General features: G+C 40.7%; 1 protein-coding gene across 2 annotated transcripts in view; it reads right to left on the bottom strand.

The window, feature by feature from the left end:
* The window catches only part of MC5R (melanocortin 5 receptor), a 122,741-nt gene extending 99,333 nt beyond the window's left edge, over positions 1-23,408 (bottom strand). Inside the window, exons 1-2 of one of the 2 annotated variants that reach the window (XM_082257486.1) lie at positions 23,088-23,408; positions 15,862-15,932 (exon numbers count right to left, since the gene is read on the bottom strand). The gene's annotated coding sequence lies outside the window, so the exon portion shown is untranslated. The remainder of the gene's footprint in view (positions 1-15,861; positions 15,933-23,087) is intronic. The other variant, XM_082257487.1, reaches the window with a different exon arrangement.
* Between the last annotated feature and the right edge of the window lie 2,145 nt (positions 23,409-25,553).

The following is a 25,553-nucleotide window of genomic DNA, read 5'->3' on the forward strand; positions in this document are numbered from 1 at the left end:
AAGATGGTAGGCCTTATTCCTTGATTAGGAACATGTGGTTTCAGTAACGACACATGGAAGATGGGATGGATCTTGAGATCTGCCGGTAAGGTGAGCTGTACTGCAGCTTTTCCAATAAGTTTCTTAATTGGGAAGGGTCCCAGAAATAAAGGTCCAAGCTTTTTGCTAGGGATCTTTAACCTTAAATTTTTTGTCGATAGCCAAACGAGGTCCCCAATAGCATACTGAGGAGAAGGTCTTCTACGAAGGTCGTAGTACCTTTTTTGTTGACTATGAGCGTGTGAGATAGTGGTATTAAGTAAACCCAGAGAGTCTTTTATTTGGGTAAGATAGTCCGAGGCTACTGGGTTACTTGATGGTAGGATGCGTGGTGGAAGAAGTGTGGGATGAAACCCATAGTTCAAGTAGAATGGACTTTGCTTAGTAGTACTGTGGGTTGCGTTGTTATAAGCAAATTCCGCCAGAGGGAGAAGGTCCACCCGATCATCCTATAGGTATGATGTGTAGCAACGCAGATATTGTTCTATACACTGGTTGACTCTTTCAGTCTGTCCGTTGGTCTGAGGGTGGTAGGGTGAAGTGAGCTTTCGCTCAATCCGTAATATTTGACAAAGAGCTTGCCAAAATCTGGAGATGAACTGTGAACCACGGTCGGATAAAAGAGTCTTTGGAATTCCATGTAACTTGAACACATGTTTCATCAGTAGTTCCGCTGTTTGTTTAGATGAAGGTAGTCTACGGATAGCGATGGTCCACTGACACTAGAATGGTATTAAATCCTTTAGATGGTGGTAGTTCTACTATAAAGTCTAAGGACACAACTTCCCATGGAACCTGGGGTATTGGTAGACTGCAGAGTAGACCAGATGGTTTTGTAGTGTCAATTTTGGACCTTGCACAGATGTCACATGAAGAAACAAATTTTTGTACAGACGTCTTCATATCAGGCCACCAAAACTGCCTGGTAAGCAAATTAAGGGTTTTCGTCATACCCATATGTCCTACCATGGGCACATCATGTGATAACTCCAAGATCTTGGTGCGCATAGTAGGGGGTATGTAGAGTTTGTCGTTGTAATAGAGGAAGCCTTCTGCATCAGTACTTAGTTGTGGTGGAGGTGAATCCAATCCTATACTGTGCAAAATCTCTTCCTTCAAGGAACGAACAACACCAATAATACGTTCATAGGGTATTATAGGAATAGAAGGGATTTCGGCGCAGTTATCTTCGGTTAATCGTGATAGCGCATCCGCTTTTTTATTTTTGTCTGCAGGCGTGTAGGTCACTAGGAAGTTGAATCTTAGGAAGAATAATGACCATCGTACCTGCCGGTGGGAGAGAGTTTTGTTAGTCTGGAGGTATTGAAGGTTTTTGTGATCTGTATATATGAGTATTGGTAACCGGGTACCTTCAAGTAGATGTCGCCAATTCTCCAGTGCCAGTTTTATGGCAAGCAACTCCTTTTCACCCACTGGGTAATTCACCTCTGGGCTGCTTAGTGATTTTGAGAAGAAAGCAACTGGGTGGAGTGGTGAAGTATTTGTTGGTCGTTGGGAGAGAACTGCTCCTACTGCCATATTTGACGCATCTACCTCCAGAATATATTGGAGGGATGGGTCTGGATGGCGTAGTATGGGAGCAGAAGTAAAGCTTGATTTTAACAAGCAGAAAGCTTGATTTGCTTCTTCTGACCATTTGAATGGTTTCTTTATACTTGTCAGTTGTGTGAGAGGTCTCACAATAGCAGAAAAGTTCTTGATGAACTTCCTATAGAAGTTTGAAAATCCAAGGAATCGCTGTAATGCCTTACGAGTTGTTGGTATAGGCCAGTCCAGAATACAGGATATCTTGCTCATATCCATCTTAATTCCGGTTTTGGATATGATGTATCCTAGGAATAATATTTCTTCTTTATGAAATAGGCATTTTTTTAATTTCACGTATAGATTGTGTGCGAGTAATCTGGATAACACAAGTCTTACATGTTTTATATGTTCAGACAGAGATCGAGAATAGATAAGTATATCGTCCAGATATAATACAACACAGACATCAAGTAAGTCTCTAAAGATGTCGTTTATGAACCTCTGGAAAGCTGCGGGAGCATTACACAACCCGAATGGCATCACAAGATATTCGAATAATCCGTATCTGGTTCTGAATGCTGTTTTCCACTCATCTCCGTCACGGATTCGGATTAGGTTGTATGCCCCTTTTAGGTCCAATTTAGAGAAGTAAGTAGCCCCACGCACTTGTTCGATGAGTTCAGGGATGAGCGGTAGAGGATAGCGATCCTTTATCGTAATCGTATTTAATTGCCTATAATCGATAATAGGCCTAAGACTTGAATCCTTATTGCGGACAAAGAAAAGTCCTGCAGCTGTGGAAGAAGTAGAGGGTCTAATGAACCCTTTTTTCAAATTTTCATCTACGTATTCCTTGAGATGAGAAAGTTCATCCTGTGAAAGAGGATAAACATGACCGAAAGGCAGTTTGCTGTTAGGGAGTAGATTGATAGTGCAATCATAATCCCTATGGGGAGGCAACGCTTGAGCATTTTTCTCAAGGAATACTTCTGACAGATCCTGATAGCATAATGGTGCAATCTCATCTGACACCACAGACAGGATCTTTCCAAAAGATGGGAGGTTACACGTAATCTCGCAATAGTGAGAAGGGAAAGTTAAAGTCTGTCGGTTCCAATCTATGATTGGTTGATGTGTGTGTAACCAAGGAAGTCCCAAAATAATGGGATAATGGGGTGAAGGTAGTATATCAAAAGTGGTGGTCTCCATATGAGACTCGTTAGCAGTGACAAGGAGTGCTTGTGTCTGTTTGGTGATTGGACCAGAAGATAGCGGAATACCGTTAATGAAACTAACAGAAACAGGTTTAGGTTTTGAAATAATAGGTATTTTATTTAAGGTAACAAAACATGTATCAATATAGTTCCCACAAGATCCTGTGTCGATCATAGCCTTGGTGGTAATCCTAGTCTGGTCCCACTGTAATGTTAGATGAACAAAGAGATAGGGGTTAGAAAAGGAAGTCGTTAATCCTCCTAGCAAGACATGTGAACACTCACCCTCTTTTTTGCGGACAAGGGGACAGACGCTTATCGAATGATCCGGGGATGCGCAGTACATGCAGAGGTTTCTGGATCTTCTTCTGGCTCGTTCAGTAGTTGATAAAGGTGGGCGTATGGTTCCTACCTCCATGGGAGTAGGGTCAACGGCCGAAATCCGAGAAGGACTAGACAATGGCATTCCCATTTTCTCAGCCTTTCTTTCTCGCAGTCGCCTGTCGATGTTGATACTGAGTTGTATTAAGGCATCCAAGGTGCCAGGTAAATCCGCTCGGGCGAGCTCGTCTTTAACAGCTTCTGACAACCCGAGTCTGAATTGAGTTCGCAGAGATGTATCATTCCACCCTGAATCAAGGGTCCATCTTTTGAACTCTGCTACAAAGTCTTCTACAGGTCTCCTACCTTGTTTTAAAGCCCTCAATTGAATATCAGCAGTACTCTGCCTATTGGGGTCTTCATATAAACTAGCGAGTTCCGCTAGGAATAAAGAATAGGAGTTGAGAAGCTGATCATTTTTCTCAAAGAGAGAGTCTGCCCAGGCCCGTGGATCACCCGTTAAGTATGAAATAACGGTACAGACTTTAATTTGATCAGTAGGGTATGTACGAGGTTTTAACAAAAAAAGCAATTGGCATGCGTTTTTGAATTCACAACATTTTTTCCGATCACCTGTAAACACTGGAGGAGGGTTTATTTTAGGTTCAGGGGGCTGAGCAGCAGTAAGCCGTGAAAGACGGGTTACCTTCTGTGTCAGAGTTTGATTTTCTTCTTTTACTTCAGTAAGAGCAAGTATTAATGCATTTACTTGTTGTGTTAATTGTGTCACTTGAGTGGGTAATTCTGCTGAATCCATTTTTTTAGGTTCGTTCAATCTGTAACGCTCCTGCGTTTTTGTAGTAGGCTGGATTTGCAGCTGCAGAATCTCCACTCAGTAGTCATGTAGAGATGTGTTGAATAACCAGATCCAACTCTCCAGACTCATCACTGTGGGCCCGTCAGCTTCAGCATACAGATATACACACACTCAATAAGATGTTCCTGGAGTGATAGGATGTATATGATAGTATGAAGGTGATGTGCTGAAGGGACAGGTGTGAACAGTGACAGAGATGGTAAGCACTTGATAGAAATGTTCAGGAGAGTATTAGATGGTATTTAGGTAGAATGCAGATAGGTTAGCAATCGAGTATGGTAACAGGTGGTAAGGACAGCAGATGACAAATACAGGATAGGCTAACCCAGTGCAAGGATAGATGTTAGTAGACTCAAGAGCTAGCAATCTATGTAACAGTGCAGATGATAGAATTAGTATGCATAGATAGTAACAGTCCTTAATGTGCAGAGGTAGGTAGTGTAAGTTAGGTTATGGAGGATTCCCCTGTGGGGTACTTATCACTAGTAAGGTTAGTAGTAGAGGGGTCCAGTAGTGAGGGAGTGATCCGGTAGCGAGATACAGGGATCAGTAGCGAGGTTCCGGTCTGTTCCAGGTAAAAGCAAATAGCTGGAGGTTCCGGCAGCGAGACAAGCTTGTAAGCATGTAGACACACAGGCACATAAGCACAGGCACAGGCACATTGAACGAACAACGTGAGAGAGAACGCCGGCGGTTGAAATAGCCGCTCAGAGCGGCGCTCGGCGATGACGTCATCCGTCTTAAAGGTGTATGCGTACCACCTAATTAGAAAGGTGGGACGCATATTGAAAGGAAATGGAAATTAAGGGTACCAGAGGTACCAGAATCTTACAACATTACACAGCCCCCATCCCCCATAGAACCCTTTACATTATACAGCCCCCCCCCCAATAGAACCCCTTTACATTACACAGCCCCCTAATATAAACCCTTTACAATACAAAGCCCCCACCAATAGAACCCCACTACAATAAATCCCCCCCATAGAACCCCTATACAATACAAACCCCCCCCCCCATAGAACCCCTATACAATACAAAGCCACCCCCCAAAAAAAAAGAACCCCTTTACAATACAAAGCCACCCCCCCAAAGAACCCCTTTACAAAACAAAGCCACACCCCCAAAGAACCCCTTTACAATACAAAGCCCCCCCCTCCAAATAACCCCTTTACAATACAACCCCCCCCTACCTTTTTAGGAGGAGAGCAGAGGAGGAGGAACTGTTTAAAGCAGAGGATGGGAGAGAGACTCACTGTCCCTCCCGAGCCCTGAATACACAGCGGTCGGCGGGAACTGCAGAAGTTAACTGTGCTAGTTAATGAGCAGGTGATTGGTTGAATCGTGGACCGCCCCCCGGCCCCCCCTATTGGTACGCCACTGATGAGAACCCTTACCTTGTAAAACAACCCATTTTACGATATAAAAGGAAGGCAAACAATTTTGTATATATACTGTATATATAAAACAAATTCTAAATACTTTTTTTTATTTATTTAGGTGATTAGATCATTTCTATTATCTTAGAAAGGTGGGGGTGGAGAAGCAGCAGCACACTGATCTCCCAAGTTAATGACTGTGCAGAGGGGAAGGGCATGTCAGGACAATTCTCTGAGCACAGCCAGAAAACTGACCACACTGATCTCCCTAGGACGGTAATTACTGTGCAGAGGGGGAGGGGTGTGTCAGGACAAGTCTGATCATTGGAGGACAGGCAGGCTGTTCTCTCAGCATAGCCAGAAAACTGACCACACTGATCTCCCAAGTTAATGACTGTGCAGAGGTAGAGGGGTGTGTCAGGACAAGTTTGATCATTGGAGGACAGGCAGGCGGTTCTCTCAGCACAGCCAGAAAACTGACCACACTGATCCATGTTAATGACTGTGCAGAGGGGAAGGGGTGTGTCAGGACAAGTCTGATCATTGGAGGACAGGCAGGCTGTTCTCTCAGGACAGCCAGAAAACTGATCACATTGGGATGGATGTGCTCTCATGCCTAGCGTAGTAAGTATGGAATAGGAAAGCAGAGGGATTGGCGGAATCACCATGGATTTCATACAAAGACAAGAAACAATGCAACAAACAAGATCCTTTTTAGCACAAGTACATGGTGCAACAGACACAGATCAGTAATATGAAATGTTGGGGAAACATAGGGGTTGATTTACTAAAGGTAAATAGTCTGTGCACTACAAGTGCAGTTGCTCTAGATCCGAGGGGAGCATGCAAGGAAAATAAAACACTGCATTTTTGTATGCACATGATTGGATGATAGAAATCAGCAGAGCTTCCCCTCAGATCTAGAGCAACTGCTTTTGCAGTGCACAGACCATTTACCTTTAGTAAGTCAACCTCTATGTCTTTAAGTATTTATGACCATACAATGTTATAAATGCATTCTAATACTCTTCTATCTATGCAGTTAACATAACAGCTTTTTCTTAGTTTCAGAAATGATCTTCCTTTTATACATGGTTAAAAAGTTATCTCATGTGACCATGTCTTGTCTGTATGATAGTAGGGGGAGGGGTTGCAGGAAACTGAGCAAACACACGGTGTGCCTGTATTTTACAGTCTGTTTAACATGAGGTAAGATGCTGGCTGTGCTTGAACAGTTCAAAACTAATGCCCCGTACACACGTGCAGATTATCTGAAGACTTTTGTCTGCAGACTTACCAAAACCATATAATATGAGGTCAAACCTAAACACTTTCAATTTGTATGCAATCCGGCAGGCCCTTGCACTACATAGAAAAGGTAAATCTGAAGGAAAAAGTCTTCAGATAATCTGCACGTGTGTACGGGGCATAAAGCCTAGTACACACGCAACGAATTTCCGCCCTGACCGGTCGTCTGTGTTTTGTCCAGAGTGGTGTTTTGTTGGTTGGAATGTGCCTAGACTGCATACAAATTTTCCCGCACGACAAAATTCTATTTCAGAAGTGATGTCATGTGTTGGTTTGCTTTCTTTGTGTTTTTTCTTCTCTGAGCATGCCCAGACTTGCTAATAAGATTTTTCCCTGTCGAAATCTGTACTGACTGCACGAAAATCGGACGTGTTTTGACGGTCGACAAAAATTTTATAGCCTGCACACCCGAATTTTTTCGGCCGAAAAGTCGGAATCGGTTGTCGGAAGCATCATACTAACAAGCCGAAAATCGGCGGATCGGTCGTCGGACGAAAATTCCCGGCCGAATTTCGAAGCGTGTGTACGAGGCTTAAGGCTGTGATTGGGAGGGGTGTGTGCCAGAGGCATTCTGTGATTGGTCAGGGGGTCGTGCTTGCTGAGCAGACTACACAAAACAGGCATGCTGCATTTCTGTACCTCTGAATAGCCAAAGGATGAAAACTGACCACGCTAACCCAGATTAGCTTCTCTGCTTTGTGTGGTCTCTTTAGAACAAGGAAACCAGGTGTTTGTCAGGATCAACCAGATACCTTAGATGGGAGAAGTACATGAAAATGATAGAGATTATGATTTATATAATACACATATGTAAACATACACAGAAAAAAATATATAGGGTAACATAGACTTTAACCTTTTCTGGACTGCCCCATGCATATATACTGTGGCAGGGCGGCCCTCCTGTGCGAAATCACATACTTGTACGTGATTTCATGCAATGGGGCTTAGGCACGTGCGCACGACGCCGGAGACCCGCTCCTGCTGTGATTGGACACAGCGGGTCTGGCGGACCTGATGTTCGCCAGCACCTCCTGATCATTCCGGAGAGAGGCAGAATGGTAGTCATCCTATGTAAACAAGGCAGATTGCAGTCCTGTGAGAGGGGAAGATGGAGATTTTGTGTTTCTGCTAAGCAGGAACACGGATCTCTGTCTTTCCCCCAGTCAAAGCATCCCCCCACAGTTAGCAAGCACTCCCAGGGAACACATTTAACCCTTTAATCGTCCCTGATGTTAACCCCTTTCCTGCCAGTTTCATTAGTATAGTGACAGTGCATATTTTTAGCCTGAATACTGTATTAGTGTCACTGGTCACTAAAAAAAAGTGTCAAAATTGTAAGTAAGTGTCCGATTTGTCCACCGCAATGTCGCAGTCCTGCTAAAAATTGCTAATCACTGCCATTACTAGTTAAAAAAATTAAAATAAATAACAATTCCATTAAAATATCCCATAGTTTGTAGACGCTATAACTTTTGGACAAACCAATCAATATACGCCTATTGGTATTTTCTTTTTACCAAAAATATGTAGCAGAATACATATTAGCCTAAATTGATAAAGAAATGTGATTTCTTACATTTTTTTTATTGAATATGTTTATAGCATAAGGTAAAAAATATTGTTTTTTTTTTTCAAAATTGTCTGTCTTTTTTGTTTATAGCGCAAAAAATAAAAACCCCAGAGGTGATCAAATAACACCAAAAGAAAGCTCTATTTGTGGAAAAATTTTATTTGGGTACAGTGTCACATGACCGCGCCATTGTCAGTTAAAATAACGCAGAGCCGTATCGCAAAAAATGGCCTGGTCATGAAGGGGAGCTGAAGTGGTTAATAACACATGTAAATTATACATGCTATAAGCACATATACTGTATATTCCTAACTGTAAATCATCACCATCTACTTTCTTGAAATGCATTGTAAAACCAAGTCCTATTACTCTTATGGTTCATTATCTAAGCACTGCATTTCATTCATATTTTTCACCACCAGCTGAGCTCAATCTATTGAATCCACTCCGCTATCATTCACTTGCTACTAGTATTCCTTCAAGAGTTGTATTAATACAGTTGATTGCCTTAAGCCCTACCATAATTGCCGCTGCCAATATATCTCACGCTCTGACTAGCTATTCATTGGAAGAAGTTGGAATTCATTGCTTCTACTCTATACTGTACAATATTGATGTAAAAAAAAAAAAAACAGTAATTTTCCTACTTTATCAATATTTTACAGAAACAAATGGATTCATTGGAAGAACTTGGAATTCATTGCTTCTACTCTATACTGTATAATATTGATGTAAAAAAAATAAAAAAAAATAAAAAAATTCCTACTTTATTTATCAATATTTTACAGAAACAAATGGATTCATTGGAAGAACTTGGAATTCATTGCTTCTACTCTATACTGTATAATATTGATGTAAAAAAAAGAAAAAACAAATTTTCCTACATTATTTATCAATATTTTACAGAAACAAATAGATTCATTGGAAGAACTTGGAATTCATTGCTTCTACTCTATACTCTATAATATTGATGTATAAAAAAAAAAAAAAATTCCTACATTATTTATCAATGTTTTTCAGAAACAAATAGATTCTGGCACTGATTTGGAAAATTTACCCAAACATTATATATTTTAAATAAAACTAGTGTGTATTCTATATATCTGTAAATAACCTTTTCTGATTCTATCCACACTAGTAATCCTCTGGGAAATCTTAATCTAAGTAGTTAAATTTATTACAGCATGCAACCTAGTATGTAACTGTTGCCAAGGTGATGGACTGCCAAAAATGGCTATCACCAATATACGTAGCCAGCTTGGCTTGTCATGGAGGAACATAAATAGTGAAGAAGAAATTATAAAAAGAAAAAGCTGACTTTAGTGATTTTATTTAATAAGACAGAGTAGTTGTGCAAATTGCAGTACCCTATAGCAATTAGCAATAATGTATCTTTCCCTGCACTGTAGTAGAGTGTAGAGTATATGGGCTGCAATACACATAAAAATCCCAGCTTTTTGGAAAAGTACATCACTTACCATAACAAAACTATTGCATACTGTATTCTTACAAAGATACATAGTCTATTTTGCAGAGCCTAAAAAGGGCACACCCTATCATATTTGAATAGTGTTAATGCATTTTAAATTATTATTTTTACAATTTTTCATTTGGATATGAATTAAGGAAATTTTTTGTGACATGACTACATCATATCACATACATTTTTTTCACTCAATTTTCATAAAAAGGATACCTACAGTTTAAAGAGAATGTTTAGTGATTTAGTATATTTTTCCTGTTTTAGGCCTCATGCACACTGGACGTTTTTACAGCTGCTGTTTTTTGGCGTCAGACGTTTTTTTCTGCAACATGTCCTACATGTCCATGCACACATAGGCTGTTGTCAGCAGTTTTTGGCAGGGGCGTTTTCTGGCTGTAAAAAAAAACAGAAAACGAGGTGGTTTTGAGTGGCGTTTTTCAGCTGTAAAAACGCTCTAATGTCGAAAACGCTGATAAACACCAAAAAAACGCCATAAAACGCTACTAACTGGCATTTTTTGACATTTTTGATTCCATTACTTTTTTTTAAGCCTGGATTCTGTTTCGAGGTGTCGTTCATGGAACATAGCCTGGATTCACAAAGGGTGTGACGGTATTCGCCATCACTGGAGGTGAGGAGCAGATACTTAATGGTTTGAATTGCTTCAGATGGGACAGCAATATTTGTCAGCAATATCTTCATATAGAAATATGAAGATTTAATCCTATTTTACACTGGGAGACTCAGACTGTTATAGACAATTGCCATGAAGTCTGACTCCTAGATAATGTGTGTATTCCATGTCCCTGCATGCCAGACAGGCTTCCCTATTGTTTGTGTATTGAAATGGAATGTGTATTGTGTTAAAGTTTACCTGTCTCATTGTTAAATGTTAATGACCTCTCTTGTCCTGTCTGTCTTAAAATAAACTTATTATGGCATGTATATGTGTACACTGTATGGTAGTTTAAAACTCTGTTTTTATTGGATTGTGAATGTCAGGGCCTGTTCTCAACAAGGTCCACCAGGGTGGTAACATTGTGGGGGGAAACTGTATAAAAGTGTGTTTCTTATTCAATAAAGAGTTATACTTCACCCTCAATCTAGAGTCCTGTCTCTCATTGGGGAATCGGCTACAAGGGATTGCTATGTCCTCCATACTCCCTTGGATAGTCACTAAGCTCTTGTAAGAGCTTGTTCTGCTGCACTCTCTGGGGAAAGAGAGGTTCCCCCACGGAACCTGGAGCCTTGTTGTAGGTCCAGGGTAGGTAGGAGATGGCGATGCCCTAACCAAGCTGCGGCGTTTCGTGGGGTCTGAGGCGGTTATTTTGTCTGGTGGAGTGCTTGGAGCCCTTGGGAAGCACTAGGAGCATCCGTCAACGGAGGTACCTGGTCAGGGTGCCGGTTGATTAGTTACAGTGCATGCTGAACACCACATGTGATTTGCCTCAAAAATGCACCGCATTCCCGTGCACATCACATGGGATATTTTTGCGATGCGATTTGAGCCATATATTTTGTATAGCTCAAATTGCATCACATTTGCACCAAAATGTTGTAGGACCCTTTTTTCCTCGCACCTAAATCTTATTGCATGGGCGTGAACACTAATGCAATGCAATTCTGGCAAGCATTGTCTGGAGAGCATTGAATTGTGGGAAAGTGGGAGTTACTAAAATAGCAGAGAGGTGATTTTTAGCTAAATATGCCAAAAAAAAAAAAAACGCTGAAAAACTCACTACAAAGCTACTGGTGTTTTTTATAATGTTCAGTGCGCATGAGGTATTGTTTTTATTTTATCATTTTAGGCATATCTTTGCCTTGCATGTGTAGGGCAAAGCAATACGTTTGGATTAATTTCCTTCTCCCCAGCAACATAGCTTCACATACTCTCCTTTCCTTCACTGCCCTGATATTCTGTTTGACTACTAAGAGTGAAGAAAATATATGGTGCTCCTTGGTATAGAGGAGCATGTGACAGGGCTGGAGTAATGACAAAGTGCCAGCATTATCACAGTCCACAGATATGCCCAAGTAACGAATTGAGTACTTTGTAGCTTACACAGGGTGGCTTCTGCTTCTGGCAGCTTAACAGAATGGTGGAGGAGCAAATCAAATAAAAGGAAATTGTGCTTTTGTGTAGGGGGGGATTAAAGTCAACCTTTTATTTAGCCTTGCATTGGAACAACATATATCCACTTTGACTACTTGCCTACTGGGCACTTAAACCCCCTTCCTGCCCAGGCCAATTTTCAGCTTTCAGCGCTGTAGCACTTTGAATGACAATTGCGTGGTCATGCAACTCTGTACCCAAATTAAATTTTTAGCATTTTTAGAGCTTTCTTTTGGTGGTATTCAATCACTACTGGGGTTTTTATTTTTTTCTAAACAAACAAAAAAGGACCCAAAATGTTGAAAAAAAAACAGTTTTAAAAGTTAGTTATAAAATTTTGCAAACAGGCAATTTTTCTCCTTCATGGATATACGCTGATGAGGTGGCACTAATGGGCACTGATAGGCTGCACTGATGGCCACTGATAGGCTGCACTGATAGACACAGAAAAGGTGGCACAGATGGGCACTGATAAGATGGCACTGGTTGACACTGATAGGTGGCATTGATAGGTGGCACTGGTGGGTGGCACTGATAGGCACCGATGGGCAGCATTGAAGGGTACTGATAGGTGTCACTGAAGGGCCCTAACTGGTGGCACTGAAAGGTGTCACTGGTGGGCACTGATAGGTGGCACTGATGGGCACTGATAGATACTGGTAGGTGACACTGATAGGCAGCACTGATGATGAGGCACTGATTGGTACTAATAGGTGGCACTGGAGGGCATTTATAGGTGACACTGGGGGACATTGATAGGTGGAACTGGTGGGTTCTGTTAGGCAGCACTGATTTGCACTGTTAGGTGGCACTGGTGGGCACTTGTAGGTGGCACTGGTGGGCACAGATGAAGCAGCAGTGGCTCTTTCTGTTCGGAATCAATGTCCCTCTGACAGAAGCCGGTGATAAGCTTTTTTTTTCTCCTTACGCTGTCAATGCGAGGGGGGGGGAAGCCGATTATGGGCTCTGTTTACATCACCTGATCAGCTGTCATTGGCTGACAGCTGATCACGTGGTAAGGAGCCAGGATGGCAATTTAGGCTTACGCTGTAGCCGTCTTTCGGCTATAGTGCAGGCAGGAAGAGGTTAAAGAAAATCTCTCATTTATTTATTTTATTTATTACAGTTATATAGCGCCATCAGTTTACGCAACGCTTTACATATATATTATACATTCACATCAGTCCCTGCCTTCAAGGAGTTTACAATTTAGGCAGGAGCCAATTAACTTACCAGCATGTCTTTGGAGTGTGGGAAGGGTACCCAGAGGAAACCCACACAGGGACAGGGAGGACATGCAAACTCTGTGAAGATAGTGATGCTAATTATTTTTTTTGGTCTTACATTCGTATGTGTTTAGTAAGCCTGGCTATGAGGTCAGTCAGGGTTCCCTTCTTCTGACAGTGCAGCTAGCAAGTCCAGATTGCCGGACTCCCATCCTGCTGCATTCCTCTCACTGCTACTTGTCTTGGACAAATGCTTGGAGCTGAGACAAGCAGCGTTTATCCGTCTCCTTGCCAGTTATATTGTTTAATTAGTTGTGCCGGGGGTCATCCTATCTGACCTCGGCTTACAAGGCACGTGGGACAAAGTACTACTTGTACTACATGTATATTGTCCCCTGGGGGGTGGAACACTAAGAAAATGTGAAGTAAGAATTTTTAGGTCATAGTATTATGAAATATTATAAGATAGTATATTATATTCTTCTTTTCAGCCAGCAGATGGAACTTTGTGTTGCTTTCAACTTGTTTTACATTGACTTGTTGCCCTTCTGGTGATCCAGCAAACCCTTATAAAGCAAAGTTTACTTTGGTCTAATAGGCAAAAAAATACTTCCTGATCTCCGGAGGCAGATACACCCTGAATCAATATCCTGCAATGTTATTTCTTATAAATGTTATGTTATTTATTTTTGGGACACTTAAAAACACGTCCAGACCTTTTTTAAAGCGATCTACTAAGTTGGCTAGAACTAGCACCTTTGGAAAACGATTCCACATTTTCACAGCTCTAACAGTAAAGAACCCTTTTTTTCCCAGGCACCAAACATTCCCTTGGTGTTTATTTACTATAGGCAAATAGGCTGTGTACTTTTCAAAGGAATTTGCTCCAGAGCTTAGTAAATTAGGTGACACTTCACATTGCAAAGAATACCCAATCAGATGCAAGGGAAATAAAAAAAATATATATTTTGGTTTGCACATGATTGGCTGATGAAAGTCAGCAGAGTTTCCCCTCATTTACCAAGCTCTGGAGCAAACACCCTTGCAGAATGGAACTGCACTTGCAAATTGCACAGTCTATTTGCCTTTAGTAAATCCCCGCCTTGTGTCTTTTGGGATGACTTAAAAGTATATTTTTGCAGTCAAATTTGAGAAACCTACATTATATGTTTGTTTTATGTTCACACTCACACAACCCCGACCCCTCTATGTCGCGCCATCGTATCTGCGCTTGCGCAATTTTCTATATTGTTCCCCGCACCTACGTCACACACCAGAAATTAACCGGTATAATGAGGCATGGTTGGGGATAAAAACACAGGCAGCTTGTCCCTCCACTATCTATTTCTGGTGGAAAGATGCCCCTGTACTTTTGGGAGGATTTTATAACCATTAGGGTAGGTGCTAGCACATTTATTGACTTAGAATTTATAATCGTTCAGATAGATATCTTGGTGTTTCTATTTCTCAGCCTATTTTACTTCACATGACATCTCTAGCCCTAGGGATCTGCACTCAGTCACATAATTCCAGGTAAGAATAGGTTAAAGCTTAATTTATTGTATTGTATTTCAAAATTTTCCTGGCATGTTTTTTGGAATTACCAAGATGGTGTATCAAAGCACCTTCTTGAGAATGAGTATATATACCTGCATTTAGTGCATACTACGCATGGATACCCGCTAAATATAATGATTGATAACTATGGTGTATATATATTTGCTTTCTGTAACCTTCCTAGGATGATTTTGATGAAACGTAATCCGCAATGGTATACTTCCATAACAGAGCAAGAGTAGACAGGAGAGTATAGAAAAAGAATACTGGTCGTTCTCTGTGGTTAGGAAGGAGGCTTTTGTTTTTTATGGGTTTTTTTGCTGGCTAGATAGGATAAAGGTATGACTAAGACCGCATTTACACTGAAGCGGCACGACTTCTGCACGACTTCGGGGGCGACCTGTGAAGTCCAGTGCACCGCGACTTCGGCGCGACTTGCACGGACTTCATATAATGAATGTCTATGCAAGTCGCTCTGAGGTCGCCCCGAAGTAGTACAGGACCCTTTTTCTAGCGGGTCCTGTACCAGTCAATGGACCGCGACTTGTCAGGCTGACAAGTCGCCTGACAAGTCGCGGTAGTGTGAACGGAGCCTAAGGCTGGCCATATATGTTCAATTTTCTTGTACAATTTTCTGTTAGATTTTCCCAAAACCATATAATACGAGGTCAAAACTAAACAACACTTTCAATTGTATCCAATTAGGCAGTCCTTTGTACTTCATAATTGAAGGTAAATTTAAAGAAAATTGTACAGAAAATTGTAAGAAAAATGTATAATGTATGGCCAGCCTTAGGGGTGTGATATTATATAGTTATATATTATACTAATAAACATGACTCATTATTTCATAGAAGTCGACATTAGAAAAAAGAGAGAGAAGTATAGAGGCAGGTTCCTATGTTTCTTGCGTGTTCTGGTCTATAGGATCCCCTGCAATCCCATGGGGATCTGGTTATGCCCATAGGTGCAGTGCCATATTGTATACTTTGTGTAAGTCGTTTCTGCGATATGAACGCTATCGATGATGCATGTGCGATAAAAAGCTTTGGTTCTTTTGGTTCTAACATAAACATATCATTATTCCCATTTCTATCTGAAGAAGCAGAGATCATCTGTGAAACCTGTTTCAGTTATAACTACAGCAACCATCCATCTAAAAACCCTGTGGTGTATATTCTGTCATAGATAGTCATTTGATGTATATACTAGAATATTAGCTACCAATAGCTGGATGGTTGATGGCATGTATAAGTGAATATTTTCTCTTTGAAGATAACAAGCGTTCTTTTTCCCTTTTAAAAAACATTTGGATTCTTTGAAAGCTTTTTTGAAGGAGAAACTTTTTATATAAATATTATGAATAAAAGAAATAGAAATGCTAAATGCTACCGATAGCTGGATAGTTGATGGCATGTTTAGGGGAATCGTTTCTCTCTGAATATAACAAATGTTCTTTTTCCCTTTTAAAAAACATTTGGCTTTTCTGAAAAGCCTTTTTAAGGAGAAATCTTTTTATATAAATGTAAAAAGAAATATGGTTTTATATAATTGCTTGTGATTGTAACATTGACAGCTTAAAAATTCCTCATTGTCAGATATGTGTGCAGTATCGTATTGATGGGATGTGGTGTCCTGGGATCTTGTGAAGAGACTCACGGCTCACTGCAAGGTTTTCTAAACCATTTTGGAGTGAGTCTGTGCTGGTTGGGTTTCTTAACATACAATGCAGGAATCCCAGCTTCTATACCTTTTACCTTTGATAGAATAACAGTGATCAAATCTAGTTTACAACTGATAATGACCTCTGCCTGCACAGTACAGGCGGGGTAATTATGGAAAGTACAATTGACCACTCCCATCATAAACACAGAGAACTAAGTAGAATTTTAGTTAAGGTAAGCTGCTTTGTTTTTATATTTTTATTTTAATATTTTATATTTTAATATTTTATATATTTTTTTAAATTATGTTATGTGAATAAAAACCCGTAACAAATTTAAAGCAGCTGTTATCCCAATTTGGCTGCAAAAGTGGAAATACACTATTATCAGAGGTTTATTTGTACACCTACTAATATCATTGATATATTTGTACATGGCGATTGTATACCCACTGTATCATCTCAAGGGAGGATAACTTCAGTTTAATCTTTCCTAATAACTGAAGTCTCCTATGGCCCTTTTAAGTTTAGTTGCCCTTTTTTGCACTCTCTCTAGTGTATGAATTAGAGGAGTGACTCACCCTCCTCTCTCCCCCTCCCTCTGCAAAGCTCCATCAAAGGCATCAAGGATAGACAGCATCACCTGAAAGGAGATAACTTCTGTTCTGCTCTGCTCTTCATATTGTTAACCAGTTGTCTGGGAATCCTTCATTATGTATTATGTTTATTTGTAAAACAATTAAGCCAGGTTCACACTATGCTGATTTCCCAGTGGCCTCTTTTGCGTGGACCCAGCAGACCATTCATATGAATGGGCTGCTGTACCTATGAAAATGCACCTATTCCAAAATTGCAGCTGCAGGTAAACCACATGGAGTTCCTAAACATACTGCAGCTTCCAGTATGTGGGGGTGCAATTAAGAATTATTGGCATTCCTTGAGTTTGCTAACAACAGTTAATTTTTTATGCAGGTAAAGGACAGTGTGCAATTACATATAATTTGGCATCTGCCTATAGTGTGAACCTATCCTTATAGTATATATAAAAATATGTTTAAAAGCACATATGAAGATATTTACTAAAACCAGCACACAGAATCTGGTGCAACTGTGCAGAACAATCAATTTCTAGGTTTTATTGTCAAAGCTTAAGGCTCCTTTCACACACTCTGTCCGTTGGACGGAGTCCGTTTTTCTCAGCCGGGGATCGAGCCTCCGATCCCCCGCTGAGAAGGAGGAGGACAGCTGTTCTCCATGCTGTGAGCGAAGACACAGCTGTCAGTTCCCCATGCATCTCTATGGGGGAAATTGGATGGGAACGGACCTTAGGGTTTCCATCCGTCCAGATTTGACGGATCGGATCGGGTGTCAGCGGACATGTCTCCGCTGACATCCGATGCCCCATAGAAATGCATGGGGGGACCGTTCAGATCCGCCAAAAAAACTGACAGGCGGATCTGAACGGTCCGCCTGGGTGAAAGGGGCCTTAAAGAGAAGTTAAAAAAAAAATATTTTAAAGAATCATACCTAGGTGGATGCAGCATCGGCTCGATGCTGCATCTGTCCCTCACCAGCTCTAAGACTGAGAACCAAGTGATCTAAGACTGCTGATTGCTCAGTTCATAGTTATCCATGAGCAGAGAGCCGGTGACTGTCAGTCACTGGCTCTCTGCTCTGCACTCCCACATTCACTGGAGTGCTGGGCTGTGGAGGGGGTGGGAGCGGGAGGCTAATGCCTCGTACACACGCAACGATTATCGGCCGACCGATCGTCCGACTTTTGTCCAGAGTGGTGTTTTGTTGGTTGGAATGTGCCTAGACTGCACACGAATTTTCTCGGCCAACAAAAATCTACTTCAGAAGTGATGTCATGTGCTGGTTTACTTTCCGTGTGTTTTTTCTTCTCTGAGCATGCCCAGTCTTGCTCATCAGATTTTTATAACCTGCAGACCAGATTTTTTTCGGCCGAAAAGTCGGAGTCGGTTGTAGGAAGCATCATACTAACAAGTCAAAAATCGGCCGATCGGACGTTGGCCGAAAATTCCCGGCCAATAATCGATGCGTGTGTACGAGGCATTAGGCTCTCAGTGCCTGGACTGGCTCTGTGACGTCATCTGACAGTGGGCTTCAGCCTGCTGTCTGCTGAAAAAGGGTCACAGGAGAACAGAACAAATTGCACTTCTGTGATTCACAGGAGAAGTACAGCCGAATGAGCTTGGGCTGTACTTCTCCTTTAATTAAATAAGCTGAAGTTAGAAGCTGATTGGTTACCATATACAGCTGCTCCAGATTCTGTGTGCACCAGTTTTAGTAAATCTCCCCCATAAACTGTTTTATGCCCCAGCAAGGTTGTCCACGCCTGACCTTGGAGTTCGGGATCAACCAATTACCAGCAAAGCCGATATATCGAGGGCCGATATGCACTTTCCCCGATATATCAGAATCGGCCCCTGAGGTTACCGACATTGCCGATATTTTGGGAAAGTGCTTGTACCGAAGTGATACCTGCAGCTAGAGGCATCACCCCGGTACCAGCGTCCATAGCCGGCGGTCGGCTGTCTTGTAATGACAACTGATGCAGCTGAGAAGCCACTTGGCTGTCATTTCAAGGAGCAGGAGGGGACGCCCCCTCCCCGCCACCTTCCACGGCTCGCCCGGGTCTCCCGTCCCACCGGGAGACCCGGACAACCAGCCTACACAGCCACCGAAGACCCGATCAAAGCTGCATTCAGATCTGATCTGGTCTCCATGTAAAAATGAATTCTCTCTTTCCAGACCAGCGCTGGGTGACGTCACTCAGGGGATCCTAACGCGCAGGGCAGGAGGCACTTTTCTGAGCTCTGATTTTGCTGCTACCTCGATGTAACGCCTCCGGGGGGCAGGGCTTGGCTGTCACTGTGTCCGGTCCTTTAATGTCGGGGTGTCCAGCTGCCTGCAGGAGAGAACGCCCTATCTGATCAACAAGGCCACCAAGATCTATGGGGCGTCTGCCGGGGCTCTCAATGCTGCTGCCTTGGTGAGTCCTATGGAGAGACAGAGGGGGGGCTCCTGTGTACACATCAGTTCAGCTTCTAGTGGTGCCAGAATGACATCACTTCCGGGTACTCGGCTCCAGTTTAAAAAAAATGACAGCATTCAAAACAGCCAAACTTGGCATTTGAATGCTTTTAAGTGCAGAGGAGTACCACAAGAGTACCTGTCAAGTGAAAAAATTAAAATGTACGAAAATATCAGCCCATATCGGCCGATATCGATATTCAATGGCCAAAATATCGGTATCGGCAACAAAAAACTGATATCGGTCGATCACTACTTGGAGTGACAGCTTTTTCTAATATTTTGCAATGGACAGTGCCTCCATAAGCTTAGGGAAGCCATAGATGAATTGTGGTGGAAGGAAAGAAAATTGTTTGATTCCCCCATCAACACGGTTCGATGATGGAGGAATGTCTCCCGCAGCACTATTATGTTCTGCTAGCAGGGGGGTCCTACCAGCTCGCAGAATACAATAATTACTGCTAGCTGCTGATAGTAATCACATGTAGAAAAATCTGACAGATCAGATCAGACAATCATGCCCATACATGGACCGAAATTTGGTCTGTCCTTGTTGAACAGCACAAATTCTGATCCATGAATTGCCGGATTTATACACCCTACTGAATGAGTAAGAGAAACTTAGTTTTATAGGCCATTTTGTATGGGCTGGAGTAATCAATATATGAGATTAGAGGTTGATTTATTAAAACTGGAGAGTGCAAAAACTGGTGCAGCTGTGCATGGTAGCCAATCAGCTTCTAACATCAGCTTTTTCAAGTAGGCTTTGACAATTAAACCTGGAAGCTGATTGTTTCTTTGCAGAGCTGCACCAGATTTTGCACTCTCCAGCTTTAGTAAATTTCCCCCACCGAGAAGAAAAAAGAGCTGAGATGTTTTAGATTTAGATGCTTGCTTAGCTTTATAATATGTTAGAAGAACTACATAATGGCTCATATCTATTCAATCATTTACTACAATGGTTGAAGCTACCAAATAATAACATGAATTTCATTTCCAATACCATTGAATAAGAGGAAATTGTTGAACATGATGCATGATGAGAATTATTACAGCTGACAATTGTTTTGTTTTGAATTTTTTTTTAACAAAAATCTATAAATGGAAGCTATATACCGCATTATGTTTCCTGTTACTTTATTGAAAAACAAATAGTGTTCTAGCACATTAAAATGATGTATGATTAGAATGATGGCTGCTAACAATTTTGCTTTGTTTTGATTTTTTGATTTTTTTTTAACCTCCCTGGCGGTATGATTCTTTTGGATTTTAGGTGCTGAAAGCGGTACCATTATTTTGCATGTAATTCTTGTAAATGAGCAGCCCAAACCAACTGTATACATTTATTATATATATTATATATATATATATATGTATGTATACATATATTATGTATACATATATTATATATATATATATATATACGTATATATATATATATATATATATATATATATATATATATATATGTATATAATGTATACAGTTGGTTTGGGCTGCTCATTCACAAGAATTACGTGTATATATATATATATATATATATATATATATATATATATATATATACATATATTTACATAAAAAGTACAGTAAAACTGCAGGAAAGGGCACTGGGGGGCAATGTAATGTGATTTTATTTTATTTTGAACGGTATCAGTGTGTTTGGTGCATTTTACATTTGAATTTGCCGCCGGTCCCCCCCCCTCGGCGGACGTCGCGTCGCCGGAGACGGAAGCCGGGGCTCGCAGACGATCGGGGAGGAAGCTCCGCCGCCGCACACCGCTCGCAGTCTTCGCTGGATCCCGGAGAAAAGGTAAGTATAACCTCCTCCAGCATCCAGCGATCTTCTTAGCGCTACCCCGAGTGTGACTCGGGGTTACCGCTTTTGGCACTAAAATCTTACCCCGAGTCACACTTGGGAATACCGCTAGGAAGGTTAATAGATAAAATCTATACATTGTGCCATGCTTCCCATGACCTAACTTTAAAAAAAATTGCGTGTTCTATCACAGGTAAAAGGTTTACTTTAAACGGAACAGAGAAATTGGAAATAAATGAACTTGTTGCTACACTCAGGTTACAAATTAAAGATCACATTCTTGTTATTTCATGTATTTTAGACATTTATTCTAGCTGCTGTTTTGTAGTGAATACTTATACAGTTCTAAATATATAATATTATTATTATTTTTCTTTATGGTATTATTAACGTTGTTGTTACTGTATCTTTTTTTTTTTTTTTTTCAGAAAATATCTGGTACTTTTCTATCTAACTTCTCATGCTGGATTAAAACCCTCACAAAAGAGTGAAGTGGTCAGCAGGTTCACATTATTTCTCATGATTGCTTTTCATACTTAAAATGGAAAGATAATGTGCAAATTGCTGTAACCTTTAGCGACCAACCAGAACTAATCTCTCAATGCCCTAGCACTGGTAAATAGAAATTGGACTTGTTCTTTTTGGTTTGCTGCACATTATTATTGCACTGCCTTGTTACACTCATTTGATTGTGAGACAGAAGCTGACGTGAATTAAGAACCTCTTTTTTTAGAAACTCGATCCACCCAAAAGTGATAACTCTGTTACAGGTGGAGTTTTCAGTGCTGTTAATATCTTTGGAGACCTCCATCGGCGAGAGCCTTTTACCACATTCCTTTGCTCAGTTCTACCTTCATTTGGAGTTTTGAGTGTTTCTGCTCCCCCTGGAATGCTGCCAGCTCCTCCTGTTATATTCTTCATAATATAAAAAAATATAACAAATCCAACAGAGCGATTGTGACTCCTTTTCATAGCAGGATGTTCCAACCTAGGAGTTCAAGCACATTGGTCTCCCCAGTAGTTGCTGACCAATATGAAGGACCATTAGGCAGTATGATGCTCCACCAAAAACTGAAATACCCATTTTGGTTGGTCTGACCATTTAAACAGATAAAGATCCTTTAAATGTGCATTTTAAAAATAGTAAATAGTCAGACTATTACATTTGTCATAAATAAACCAATTATTAAAATACCAATTTGACAGTTTCTAATTTTATTTTCTTTAAATATTACCAAGATTTGACATTTATTTTTTATTATCATAAAACTTATGGGAACCTGACTTCCTCCCCGTTTCCTGTTCCATTTTAAACCAGAGAGATGGTACAGATATGTGGGATTAAGTCAATAACCATCTGCAACTGATGGAAATATTTCAGTGGGAATGTCGCCGTTATTGCCTTTGGCATGTCTCATCCTGCATTGATAAAATATACTCTGCAGGCAATAGTTCTTGATTGTTAGCATTTCATAAGGTAAAAACTAAACAAATTCTTGTAGAACAAAAAAAAAATATATAAGTTAAACATTACTAAATGAAACCAATGTTTTAGGAAGTCTTTGCAAATCTTCTTGAAGTATAGCAGAAGTAATCTAATATAAGCAAAATAAAAAATGATATCGAAGAAGTGGCTATAAATATGCATCTAGCTGTCACAGTATGCAGACAATTATTTTTTTATTAAATAATATTATGATAAGTGCAAATAACATGATTTCCCTAGAGATTTTATAAAAGAGAATAAATCATTAGTAATAATAATAACAATATTAATCTGTTAACTGGAAATAATTTAAGGTGAATACGTAAGATTTATAGGTCAGGTGTATAACATCCTGGAAAATGCTAGTTTTACTGGAAAGTACAGAATATAAGAGTATAAGAGTAGTCCCTTATCTCCCTCTTTACCTGCAGCTGTTCAGGAATCTTCACAAGGTTTGATGATGTTTGTTATAATCCTGATCTTGTCCTTGCACAGTCTCACTTTCTGCTTCTTGATCCATCATCCAAAAGAATCAACCTAGCTGGAGATGGCTTGGCTATGGTACATTTTAAATCCACAGAATACTGAGTATCAATATATCAGTAGCTGTGCAGCAGACTGTTTTATACCTTCTTGTCTATAACGACACTGGTGTAGAGCTTTGACTCCTCCTGTTCTGTCTGTCATCCCATTGACAGCACCGCCAGAGGGCTCAGAGCAGAATAGCCAGAGAACTGTATTCCTACTGTAACACGTGAGAAAAGTAGCAAGTGATTTCTCTGTACATCTGAGCCAAGAACAAGAGTGCTGAATGATACAGCCTAAACAGCATCTGTTATTGTGCCTTATAAAAGGAATCAGAAAAGGAATAATTAACAATATTGCATGTGTCACAATTAGGATAAATGAGCAGTCCTGGAGAGATAGAAAAAGCATGCAGAGCAACAAAGTTTGTTCAGATGTATTTAAAAAAAAAAAAAATTATATATATATATATATATATATATATATATATATATATATATATATATATATATATATATATATTCATGTACATATATACAGTAATACCTTGGATTGCGAGCATAATTCGTTCTGGAAACATGCTTGTAATCCAAAGCACTCTTATATCAAAGAGAATTTACCCATATGAAACAATGGAAACTCAGATGATTCGTTCCACAAGTCCTTCAGTTTATAGTCTATATACAAAGATTATAGCAATGTGATAGGTTGTGTAACCATAAAATGTCCATCCACAATATGCAGCCTTCCCAAGGGGATTAGAATCAAAATCTAGCAGAGCTACAGAATATAAGAGAGAGGAGAGGAGCCTCTAAGTGTAGCAATATGGTTACATTTAATGAAGGTACAACATTTAGCAACTCACATGGTTGATGATTAAAACAGGCACATCTAAGTATGCAGGCATCTGGGGTAAAGCTGTCCACATAGACCGTCTTCTGAACCACCGGCTCTCACCACTGTCAGTCTGCAATCGTGGCCGGGAAGAATAGCCTGCAGTAGAGTGATCTGAAAGTGAGGCTTTGAATCACTCGTGGAGTGCAGCAGGGAAGGGATGATAAAGATGGCTGTGCAGAGGATGGTCTATGTGGACAGCTTTACCCCAGATGCCTGCATACGTTGATGTGCCTGTTTTAATCATCAACCATTTGAGTTGCTAAATATTGAACCTTCATTAAATGTAACCATATTGCTACACTTTAGAGGCTCCTCTGTTTTTTATACATGACTCTACTTGTATATCAAGACATCGCTTGTATATCAAGTCAAAATTAACCACTCTACTACCGCTCACAGTAATACTACTGCGGCAGAGTGGCTCGTTCCCGTCCAGTCACGTAGTATTAACGTGACTGGACTCCTCCCCTTCTGGGCGGGTCTTGCGCGCCGCCGGAGGCTCGCTCCCGCTGTTTTCATTCACAGCGGGAGTCGGGCCAGGGGAGGAGCAGCGGCGATCGCCGCTGCTCTTACCCGATCATCGGGGATCGAGTCTGGAGATCCGCCCGCTGTGTGTAAACACAGCGGGCGGATCTCCATAGTGACAGGGAGTGACAGATCGGACTGTTCAGCATAGCTGGACATCCGATCTGTCCATGAATCACATAGTCACCTCCCCCCCTACACGTCAGTAAGCACCAGGCATACATTAACCCCTCCCTCTCCAATAAAATTAACCCCTTCCCTGCCAGTGTCATTTTTACAGTAACAGTGCATATATATAGCACTGATTACTGCAGTAATGTCACTGGTACCCCCAAAAGTGTCAAAAATGTCAGTCAGGGGTCCGGTCTGTCCGCCGCAATGTCGCAGTCCCGCAAAAAAAATCGCAGATCGCCGCCATTACGCGTTAAAAAAAAAACACCAAAAATGACAGAAATCTTTCCCTTTGTTAGTAAACGCAATAACTTTTGCGCAAACCAATCAAAATACGCTTATTGCGATTTTTTTTACCAAACATATGTAGCATAAAACAAATTGGCCAAAAACTTTTAAAAAAATTGGTTTTTACATCTTTTTTGGGGGGAATTTCATATAAAAAAATGTGAAAAATATTGTTATTTTTTCAAAATAAACGCTCTTTTTTTGTTTATAGCGCAAAAAGTAAAAATCGCACAGGTGATCAAATACCACCAAAAGAAAGCTCTGTTTGTGGGAAAAAAAGGACGTAAATTTCGTTTGGGTACGGCGTCGCACGACCGCGCAATTGTCAGTTGAAGTCGCACAGCGCCGAATCGCAAAAAGTGGCCTGGACGGAAGACAGCAAAATCCTCCGTTGTAAAGTGGTTAATTAAAAAAATTTGCTTGTCTTGCAAAGCGCTCTCAAACCAAGTTACTCTCAAACCAAGATTTTACTGTATATATATATA

This window comes from Pelophylax lessonae (assembly GCF_965119305.1).
Source record: "Pelophylax lessonae genome assembly, chromosome: 5".
NCBI classification, from domain to species: domain Eukaryota; kingdom Metazoa; phylum Chordata; class Amphibia; order Anura; family Ranidae; genus Pelophylax; species Pelophylax lessonae.